Below are 12,165 nucleotides of genomic sequence, written 5' to 3'. Positions count from 1 at the left end.
AACACTCAAGAAATCAAAAGATATGATGTTACACTGGAAAGTTTGCTGTGATGGACCTCTCCAAAGTGCTAAAGATCAAGGATTTCCCTTAAGCCATGGTATTTTCACCTGCTTTATAAGCATTTGAAACTTGGACAGTGGATAAAGATTTTTTTAAAAAATTGCTGTCTTTGAATTGTTGAGTGACAAAGAGTATTAAACACTCCATGGACTCTGTATTGGAGGAAATGCAACCAAGGTACTCTAAGGTACTTTAGAGGTAAGAATGGTGAAACTTCTTACATATGTTTTGACATGTTATCAGGAGGGGCTAGTTCTTGGGGGGGAAAAAAACCACCACACCATCATGCTAGGAAAAGTAGAATTTCAAAAAAAGAAAGGCAGATTATCAAGAAGGTGGATTGACATAGTGACTGCAACAGTGGGCTTGAGCGTGAGAGAGATCATAAAGATGGCCCAGAACAGAGCAAGAGTTCAATCTGTAGTTCATCTGTGGCCACTATGAGTCCTAGTTGACCCCTAACAACAGCTTTCCAAAAGCGTTGGCATTACACATACCTACATTTAACTCCCAACTCTGATATTTTAATAGTTTTGTGATTTGGTGCAAGTTACCAAATATCTTTAAACCTCAGCTTTTCTAATTAGTCAAATGGAACTATGGTGGTGAATACAGAAAATGGCATCCACTTCCTAAACAACATGCCTCTGGAAACTCTATGAACTTTGAGAAATGATAGTTATATAAAGACTTCAAGTCTTTTGTTCATAAGGTCTCTGTGAGTACTCGACTCGATGGCAATCAACAACAACAACAACAAACTCTTATTATACTATTTAGCATATTAGAAAGACCAAATAAAAATAGACTGAGTGGGTTGAAAATGACATGTATGTGTGTGTTTATACATACGTGTACGTATGTGTTTAGTGAGAGGCAGTCAAATAGTTAGTAACACCCAACCACTAACTACCAAAAAGTTAGTGGTTCAAAGCCACCAAAGGGTGTCTTGGGAGGAAACCTTGGTTATCTGCTTCCAAAGGGAACACAGCCTTGAAAACCCTATGGAGTATATCATAGTGGATTGCCATTCATGAATATACACACTAAGACTCAAATTCACTGCCTTTATGTTTATTTCACTCCATCAGGTATCCAAAGCTGTATATCTAAATAAAAGACTGCTCATCTTTTTTTCCCTTAGAGCCGCTGGTAGATTTGGAGCAGCTAGTGGATCCAAACCACTGAAAAGATAGAATCTTTTTGTTAGCAATGCAGTATCCTATGGACTATGTCACCGTACACACATACCCAAACCTATTTCCATTGATTCCGAATTTATTCATAACTGACCCTCCAGCTGGTTTTCAGAGACTATAACTTGAATGGGTGGAGATTGCTCATCTTTTTCTCACAGAGCTGTTGGAGGATTGAAATAATCAGAGAGGGGTTATCTTTGGTTAGCAGTGAAATTCACTGTGAGAGTTCTGTGAGTGTGTGTGTGTGAGACAGGGAGGAGAGAGGGAGGGGAGGGGAGGGGAGGGGAGGAGAGGAGAGGAGAGGAGAGGAGAGGAGAGGAGAGGAGAGGAGAGGGAGAGAAATTGAGAGAGAGATTGAGATTCTTTTCACCCTAGACAAGTTAAATATCTGGACATTTCAATTTCTTCACCTGTTAAATCTTAAAGTATACCTAGATCATTTCTCCAGCGCTTCGATTCACACCTCACACTTACTGCTGCCACACTCCTTATCATCATATCTTATTGGAATTCCTCAGTCCTTGTTTCTCCCTCTAGACTGAGCACTTGAGGCCAGGGACCAGCTTTAATCTTCATCTCCACAGTACTTCACATGCCATTTTCTCTCAAGGAAGACTTGTTGAAACTATAAAGCCCTCTTGGTCCCCAGATTCTATCATCTAGGAATAATGAAAAAAATACATATCCATAATACAGTATTTTCCTCTTATATAAAATTAAAAAACTTTAGTATTAACAAAATCTCATAGTGTGTTGCTGCCTTTATAGAGCAAGCTTAATTTGCTGTATCATTGTATATTCATTCTGAAAATCTGTTTTAATAAGTGCCCTTGGAAGGAAAAATGAGGAAAATTATTTTTCCCTGTTAGATAATTTTCATTCACTAAACGAAGAACCATTAGACAGAATTCACTATGTTTCTCACTTTTAATCTCTTCTCAGTAGGAAATAGGGTCTCTTTTCTACTACATCCAAGAAAAAGATATGTAAGAAAGCAGTCTAGGTGACTAACTTAACACTTGTAAATACATAATGATATTTTTTTCCCTAAGCCCGGAGCTAAAGAATGTTACAGACCTGAATTCAAGTGGTGTGGACATTTGTTAGTGCTTTGTCTTCTGTCTCAAAAATATCACCCTCCATTTTAACACCAGTTATTACATGTTCATCTTTCCTAATTCACCACAAAATAAAATACATTAATGTGCTGCCGCTTAATAGAAACAGCACAAGCTAAAATGTTTCTAATTTTAATGAAACCTTTCAAATCTATATGGCAATTTTGAGAGTGAGTCACCAAGAGCTTTATTGCCTTTATATCCACATCAAAGTAATTCTCAATAAGTTTTTATTGCATGAATAGAATGGAAAATATTAGTATAGTTTAGTATACTAAGTAGCATCTCAAAATTCTCAGGTTTGCTTTGCATAGCAGATAAAAATCTGGAGTTTTATCTCAAACCTTCTATGCTGAGATCATCTGGAAATTATATTTTTCATTCATTCATATTCCCTGAAACCTTTTCTTTCTATTGCTAATTCATTAATTTTTGTTACTCTTCTAGAACAAGGTGAGGTAGGAAGAAGAAAACAGGTGGTGTTACAAAATGGAAATAAATGAAATGAAATAAAGTGAGACAATACGTTTGTTTTGGTCTTGAATTGTAATATTCAAGACATCCAATGATGTCAAGTCAATTATGACTCAAGTGTAACCCTCCATTCAATTTTGAAGCTATAAATCTTTACAGGAGTAGACTGCTTACCTTTTGCCCATGAGGGTCTGGTGTATTAAAACTACAGATCATTCCATTAGCTGAGCAACATGTATCATACTGCATCACCAGAGCTCCTTAATATACACATAGTCTCTCCCACATGACAAACAACAAGTATTCCTACAACTCCACTGTGAACTGGTTCAGAATACTCCTATTTTACATTGACAACTGATCTGATGGTATGAAATGCTGATTAAAATCATTCCACAGGCCTGGTCTACAATGTCAATATCAATGTTGGTTTCAGCATTGTGTAATGCAGTCAGAGTTGAGAAGGACGCTGGGCATAGATGTAGGTCAATAGTCATAAATAGTATTGAACATTGCCCAACTTTCTGTCATCAGCACTGACTTAATTGTTGACCTTGCCACAGCTTGTTGTAAGGGAGTGTTTTGAACAATAAACTATAAAATTTAATATCTGTGAGAAAACATCTGAGTAGTATAACATGAGCAAGTTACATGCTATAACATTGTACTTGACGGTGATGGTAAATGCTATTATGTTGCCTATGACTCATAGCTACCCTGAGAAAGACAGATAGATCTGAACTTTGCCCTGTCCTGTACTATCCTCATGATATCTGATATGCTCAAGCCTGTTGTTAGTCATTATGTCAATCCATATTATTGAAGACATTTTTCTCTTTCTCTTACCATCCACCTTTCCTAGTTTGATGCCTTTACCAAGAATTGGTCTCTTCAGAAAATATGCCCAAAATATGAGCTGAAACATTACAATCTTTGCCTCTAAGTAGCACCATGGCTTCACATGCTCCAAAAGATTTGTCTGTTATTTTAGCAGTCAATGGCATATTCGGTATTCCAACACCACAACTCAAAGGCTTCCAGTCATCTTCTGCTGTTCCTATTCACTGTCCTACTTTCAGATGCAAAGGAAGCAGTTGAAAAGATCATGGCTTGAATCAGGCACACATTAGCTTTTATCCCCTCTTTTGTTTTTCTTTAAAAAAAATCATTTCAAGGAACATTTACAAAGATTTTGGATTTCCATTCATTCATTGTTGCACTTTTCTCCCCGCCCACCCCACCCCCACCCCCAGTTTGCTCTTCTCCTTGAAAACCAAAACTCCTTCTTGGTATACAATCCCCCCCGCACCCCCCCACTCCATCCTGAGTATACTCCACTCTGCAACCCTCATTCCAAACTCTTAGGATAATCATAATGCCCTAAAATATATTACTTTTAAACTGTTCTCTCCCTTATCAGCTTCAATGCAGTATACATTAGCTTTTAAGGTGACAACATTGTTTTATAGCACTTGCAAGAGGTCCTCCACAGCAGATTTCCCAATGAAACATGTCTTTTGATTTCTTTACTGCCACTACAACAAAATTGATTCTGGATCCAAGTAAAATGAAGTCATTGGCAACTTCAGTCTTTTCTCCATTTGTCATGATGCTACCCGTCGGTCCAGTGGCCAGTGCTGGGGACTGTTTTCATTTTTTCTCATTTTAAAAAGAATTATTGTGATTTTAATGAAAGTTTAGAGAAAAGTTGCATTTTTCATTCATTCATTCATTGTTGCACATTTTCTTCCCTCTCCCTCCTCCCTCCAGTTTACTTTAAAAAAAATTCATTCACTGTTGCATCATTTCCCCACTCCTCCACCTTTCCCCCAGTCTACTTTGCTATGCACCTCTTCTTCTGTACTGTTGTCATACAAATAATGCATAATTGTATATTCCTTTTAAACAGTTCTTTCCTTCATCTGTTCCATTACAGTGTTCATTATTTATTACCTCTTTTTTTAGTTTCTCCCTAATCCCCATATTATTCTTATTTTATAGCAGAGGAATTGTGCAGTATTTGTCCTTTTGTGACTGAGATATTTTACTCAGCATAATGTCATCCATAGGGTTGCTATGAGTTGCAGGCGACTCGACGGCACATAACAACAACAACAACAACAATGTCATCCATGTTGTGTAATATTTTATGAGTTCCTTATTTTTCAGTGCTGTGTTCTATTGTATGAATATAACATAGTTTTTCCTATCCATTGTTGATGGGCACTTGAGTTGCTTTCATCTCTTTTCTGTTGTGAATAATGCCGCAATAAATATGGGTGTGCATATATTGGTTTGGGTGGCAGCTCTGGTTTCTTTAGGGTATATTCCCAGTAATGGAATTGCTGGGTCAAATTTTTATTTATTTCCAACTTTTTGAGAAAGTTCCATACTGCCTTCCGTAGTGGTTGCACCATTTTACACTCCGAGCAGCAATGAATAAGGGTTCCAGTTTCTCCACAACCTCACAAGCATTTATTGTTTGTTGCTCTGTTGAACTTTGCTATTGTTACTGGTGTGAGATAATATCTCATAGTTGTTTTGATTTGCATCTCTCTGAAAGCTAAGGATTTTGAACATTTCTTCCTGTCTTTGTTCACCATCTGAATGTTTTCTTTGGTGAAGTGTCTGTTCATATCCATTGCCCATTATGTGATTGGATTGTTTGTTTACTTTTTTCTTGTTGAGGTGCTGGAGTATTGTATAAATGTTAGATTTAAGTCCTTTATCAGATCTTTCAATACCAAATTGAAATGTAAACCGTATTGAACTGTAGTCTTTGATTTTCTGAAGCAAGTGTTTCAAGCCCTCTTCACTTTTAACAAGTTTGAGCATGTCATCTGCATAATGAAGATTGTTGATGAGTCTTCCACAATCCTAATGCCACAATCATCTTCATATAATCCAGCTTCTCGAGGGATTTGCTCAGTGTACAGATTGAATTAGTATGGAGGAAGAATACAACCCTGATGCACACCTTGCCAGATGTTAGACCATGCAATGTTCCCTTTTTCTGTTTGGACTACAGTTTCTTGATCTAGGTATAGGTTTAGCATGACCATAAATAAATGTCTGGAAAATATGATTAAAAAGATATATAGATATACACACACATACAGATACAAAACAGTCATAAATGTATTTAACATCTAAGTCAGGCACTGCTTGTACTAGCTATTTTTTAATTAAATACTTTTTAAAAAACTAGAATTGGCTTAGTTAGCTCTTTTTTCAATGACAATATTACAGTATTTAAGTGTTCACAAAGATTGAAGGAATGCAGACATTTGAGTGGATCCTTCATCCTGTGTCATCAAGGAGCATGTGAGGGCACTTTCACACAGAACGAACCTTCTCTTTGTCATAAACTTACTAAGAAGACAGGCTCAAAAGCAATGGTTTTTATGCCTCCATAGCTGTGATATGATCCTTATCTTCACACATCTTAACTTTGCTTACTTCAGCTTGTTTTGTGACTTTTTGTTTCAGTCTAGGAATGTTCTGGCATAGGCTTTTATGGAAGAAGAAGATGTGTATCTTCACACATAATAAATCATTTCTCTTGAATCCAACAGTTGTGCTTCATGCAGCCAAAAAAAAGTATGATGAAATAATCTTTCACTCATGTCTTTTGGATACAATTATGCAGAATATTGCATACATTCATGAGGATATATTTATAAGAAATGTGTAAATCAAACTATTTTTCTAATGGAAAACAGGAAATAGGGAGAATATGGGCAGTATGCTGATAAATGCTCAACAAGCTACTCACTGGGAAGCAGAAACTTTGATTTATAGTAGTGCTTGCCAATTTCTGTGGTGTAAACACTGCCACCATGGCCCATCTCAAATCATCAATATATTATGCATGGAACTGAGTGTTGTACAGCCAGCTCTCACAAGCAGATATGACTGGCTCCAGCACACTATTCCAAATCTTGTAGTTAGACATCCAGGGTGAGACATCCAGTCTGACCCTCTGTTGTGAATTATCTTTCCAGTCCAGGGGTCTACTTGTTGTTAAGTACCATCAAGTTGAGCACGACTCATAACAATTCTATAAACAACAGTTCTGAACCCTATCATATCCTGTGCCGTCTAGCAAAAGCAAACCTTAACTAATTTGCATTATTTTTCATTTATTAGTCCTTACGTAAAACTCTTCTATGATGTGCCATATAGCCATTTCCAATTCAAATAAAACAGTGGTGAATGGCCTCCTCAGGGTTTCCTAAACGATGTTTATGGGAGCAAATTACCAAGTCTATCTCCTTCAGAACAGCTAGTAGATTCAAACCCTTAACCTTTAGGTTAGCACTGGAGCACTTAACCATGTGATTCCAGGACTGTCTCCTTAATTATAAGTGATTTTATAAAAAAATAAACAGATGGATTTTTCTTAAAAGAAAAAAAAAGGTTTAAAATAATCTCATTTGAATCACATCCTTTATTTCTGGCTTTCTCAGTTCCTTCCTTCACAGAGACAAAATTTTTTACCTCAGGCTCCTTAGTCCACTTTCCTTCATGTCCAGCCTCTCCCAGCTTCATTTTGATTCCATGAATGGGTTAAAATCCAGAGTCCAGTGCTTCATTATAGGCTGTCAGACACACAGCCATCTTACCCTCTCTTCCTTCCTGACCTGCCGTGTAAACCTACAGCCCAACACCAATACATTTACCCAATTTCACTTCTCCTCTGAACAGCTGAGCACAAATGGAGAGAACCCCAGCCCCAGGCAGATGGTTTCCTTCAAATTTACAGCTTCCAATATCAGCATCATCTTTAAGTATGTCTGTGACTCTTTGGCCGAGTTTTGTATGCATTTCCATATATCTGATATTCCAAATATTTACTTTTTCTTGAACCCACTCTATCATCCTTTTTCTGCTTTGTTATTGTTTTACTTGATACTACTTATTCTTAATTCCTCACTTACTCAATCTGGAAATGTATCTATAATCTTATGTGTCCTTATCTCTTATGTTTTCCTCCTGGCTAAGTTTAATTCTTATATCTGTGCTATATGCTTCAGTTATTTATTCAGCTGTTTAGTGGCTTTACAACAATTGTTTCTTCTCTCTCATGTTTCCGTGGGCTGACTCTGTCCAGCTGAGCATTTCTTACTGTGAACTCACAGTGATTCAATCGGATATTGGCAGCAGCTATAGTCATCTGAGGTCTTGACTGGTTAGATGCCCAGGATGGCTCACTCACATGGCTGAAGCTCAGATGAAGTATGACAAATGCCCCACGACAGGGCCCCTCCATGTAGATGAGGTTTCCTATAGCATGGTGCTGGGTTCTAAGGGAGAGTGCACCGAACATTCCAAGAGGCAGGATGTAGAAGTTATGAGCTAGATAATGGTTGCAACCAGAAGTGGCACAGTGTCATTTCCGCACAGTGTCATATCGGCAATATTCCAATGGGAAGTACAATTACAGAGCACCCATATCCAAGTGAGTAAAGAAAGAAATTACTTCCTGATGGAAGAGGAGCAAGGCATGTTGCGGGGGGTGGGGGTGGGAAGTGGAGGTTAATGCAGCAGTCATCATTTAGAACATACAATCTACCACAGAACTAGAGGTCTAGTTTTCACCTATGTCCTTCCTACTGGCTCCTCTCCTACCTTGATCTTTAAGCATTATTTCAACACAATAAGAAAGGGGGGGGGAATTCAGTGGCTCTTCACTAACAATGAGTCTCCATAGCATGTGTTGTTGGTACTAATTTCAATGATAGTTATTTTTTCAAAACTAATGTTTTATTTTCAGATTAGCAGAAACACAAAGGCAGGCAGTTCAAATCCACCAGCCACAGGAGAAAGATAGACAGTCCCCCTCCATGCAATTTAAGTTCTCTAAAAACATACTGGAGAGTCAACTATTAGTCAGTTTGGACTCTGACAGCACACAAAAACATATGTAAATATGAATTTTTTTGTACTTTATGTTCTTTAATAGTAAAATAAGATAATAAACAGGACTCTTGGACATCCAAAGGATGAGATAAGGTCTAGAAAAGGTTCTGAGTTCTAAGAAGAGAGACTGTCCAGGTAAAGAAAAGGTATTTTATTTCTATTGAAGAACTTTTAAATAAGTTAGATCATGAACTTCTTTGTCTAAGCAACTAGGATAGCACAGTCTCTAAGCCCTGGTTTTAGGGAGCTCTGGCAGCCTCGTGATAAGGAGTTGCACTGCCAACCTGAAACATACAAGTTAACTCCACTGGCCCCTCCATGACAGAAAGATGAGCAATCTCCTCCCGTGCAATTTTACAGCCTCTGAAGACCTCCTAGAGGATGAACTGTGAATTGGTTTGACTTGACGGTGTATAACAACAAGACGCTTTCATTTTAGAGAGGGGAACAAATTAAAAATAGCCAGTTTTCAGCATTCTCGGTCTTTCTTTTTTGTCATTCACTCACTCATTGCTGTCAAATTGTACTGGTAGCTGATTCCCCCACAGATTTTTCGAGGCTATAAATCCCACAGGAGGAGATTGCCCACCTTAATTATGTATATCAGCTAGTGGATTCAAATTGCCAGCCTTTGATTTGGTAAAATAACTCCTTGCCCACCAGGCCACTCAGGCTTCCCTCCTTCTATGGAGTATTTATTTTCTCTGGTCTCCTCATTTTTTTATTCTTTCTCCATGTCTCATCAACATTCTAAATGTGTGGGGTTTTTTTAAAAATAGTGAACTTTTTTATTATTGATGTTTGTTTGTTTCTTTGTTTTACATGGAAAGTTCCTGGGTGGCCCTGACTCAAGTGGGCATGACCAGGGGACAAGGGGATGGGAACCAGCCAGCATGGGGAGGGGTCATTTCCACAATGTTCCATTTATACACAGAACTAAACAGAAGAGCAAGGAGTCACTATTGCAGTTAGAAATTGTTAGCCTGGAAAGGCAAAGGAGCAGGTAGAGAGTGGAGGTGTTGTTAAAAAAAAATTAAAGTACCCCTTAAACTGGGGTCCCTGGGGGAATTTGGTCTGTTTCAATCCAATAGGAATCAGAAGATCAAAAGTGATTTGGGATGGCCAGAAACATCCGGGCGGAGAAAGAAGGAAGGTCCAGGGGGTGGGGGAATTGTTTGGCAACTGGGGTGAAGGGATTGCCCTCCCCCTGCTGGGATTCTCCCCAGCCTCTACAGTCTGGCAGAAAGGGGTCAGCCTGCAGCCCCCAAAGGCAGGTCTAAGGCTGCCAGATGCTCCAGGCAGGGTCCTAAAGGAGCTCACAAGGGCTTGCTCTCCAGGGAGGTGACAGCACTGTCCCCCAGTTTCTCTGCCAGGGTGCAGTGGTCCTTGACCTCCTCATAGCAGTTTGCTTGTAATTCATGCTTGAGCCCTGTCAGCTTCTTCTTGATGGCATCCTTGGAGCTAGCATAGATCATTTTGCTCTTAAGGGGTGCACACTCAGGGCCCAAAAGATAAACACCAGGTCCTCCTCCTTGCTGTCCTTGGTCTCATAGGTTGCACTATACAGGGCATAGCAGCAGTCTTTGTCCAGCAGCATCTTGACAAAGGTGGGATAGGGGTCGTCGACAGTCTGGCTTCCTTGCCCTCTTCCAGGATGATGTTCTTGTCCACACTCAGACAGAAGAGCACTGCCTTCTTGACTCTTCTTCACCTCCTCTGGTGTTGATGATTTACGCACCTTCATGTCATTGAACACCTTGGTGACACCATCAGAAACAGCTGCACCAGAGGCCATATTTCCAGAAGTGAAAGGGACATGGTAAAGGTTGCAAGAGAAGACAAGAGCCTCCGCAGTGGCTGCCTGGATTTTTTTTAAAGTCAACTATTTGTCACTGAGATAATTTTCTCCTAAAATGTAAATACTTGTGTCATAGTAAATCTTCTCAATAATTCTACAGGATTTAAGCTTTGTGAGCATTGGTTGGTTTGTTTTGGGGTCCTCTCCTTCTGTTAAAGCAATTCAGACATCAGGAAATAAGGGCCAAATGTCCACAGAGCACACTCACTCTGATGAAATCACTACTGTGGCTCCTTTTTGTGTCTCTGGAGGTTGTCATTTGCAGAGCCCCAATGAATGGTTGAGACAGACTTTAAGGCATTCATTCCTGCACCATCCCAACTTTACAAGTTTCTTCTTATTTCCATTTCTAAAGCATCACTCTTAAATGCAGGTGGTCCTTTCCTCCCTGTCAGCCTCCCTCACCAGGCAAGCACCAGCTTACCCCTTAGGGGTCCCAAGTGGAACTAGAGCAAAGTAGCAGCCCTCCCAGCTTGGGAGCTGTCTCCAAACAATGCAAGTGATTTACAGCTTCTTTTTTTGTTAATATATCTCGATTGCCTGCAGCCTTGTTATTTTCTCCAGACATTACTATACTTACTAACACAGTGGCCTGGAGTAGACAAGTGGCAGAATTCAGTCCACCTCACCCCCAACTTCTGGAGAAGAGCAACTCCCTGTTCTTGCACCATAAATAATTTACAAGTCTCTCCCAGGCAACACAGTCAAGATGCAGATTTAATTTATTCCCTGGGAGGACAAAAGGTGGCTATATAGACCCAGTTCACAGTCAAGCTGAGTTGGGGACACTAGTTACCTTTCAAAATGTGTCAAGCTTAGACAGCTTATGCTCTGGAGTCCAGTGGGGTATTCTAGCAAGGCCTGCTTGGTGAGGTTCCCCCCCCCCCTTGTTTTTTGTTTGTTTTGACTGTTTTTCCTGAGACCTCACCTTTAGGGAAAGAAACGTTATTCCAAGGTAGAAAGGAAATTAGTACTGATGGAAGCACATTACATTGCCCTAGTAGGTAAGGAGTTGCACTGTCACCCCAAAGACAGCAGGTCAAATCCTCCTGCTAATCTGCTGGAGCAAGATGGGCAATGTCCTGTCAAATGATTGACAGTTTCAGGAAACGTGGGTCAGTTCTATCTAGGTCAGTTCTGATGTGATGGTGCATACAACAACAAAATGCACAGAAATAATACAGAAAAATGTATGCACAAATTCTGATGTGGATGATTGCTTCAACTTGATTACTATATTTAGAAGGTGCTTTTGATTTCAAAATTTTTTTTTTTTTAGGTTTTGGGGGCGTTCTTAACTCACTTGTGGCTTTAGGTTTAGGATTATGGTTTTTACATATCACTGCATGGAGCTTGGGTTTGGTTTTGAACTCTGGTGGTGTTCACACTCCCAAAGGACTCATGCGTTGTTCTGCTAACCCAAAGAGAGAACCCCTCTGGTGGTTAAAATCCACCAGCTGCTCTGTGGGAGGAAGTTAGGAAATCTTCTTCTGTACCATTTACAACTCCCAAAAACCCACCACTGGAGGGTCT

General features: G+C 39.4%; 1 pseudogene; it reads right to left on the bottom strand.

Moving 5' to 3' along the window:
• Positions 1-10,090: 10,090 nt before the first annotated feature.
• LOC102852804 lies at positions 10,091-10,569 on the bottom strand (annotated as a pseudogene).
• Positions 10,570-12,165: the final 1,596 nt, after the last annotated feature.

The sequence above is a fragment of the Elephantulus edwardii genome, unplaced genomic scaffold (assembly GCF_000299155.1).
Source record: "Elephantulus edwardii isolate Elephantulus edwardi_28Jun2011 unplaced genomic scaffold, EleEdw1.0 scaffold00105, whole genome shotgun sequence".
NCBI lineage: Eukaryota > Metazoa > Chordata > Mammalia > Macroscelidea > Macroscelididae > Elephantulus > Elephantulus edwardii.
This window is presented reverse-complemented; position numbering and strand designations above follow the sequence as displayed.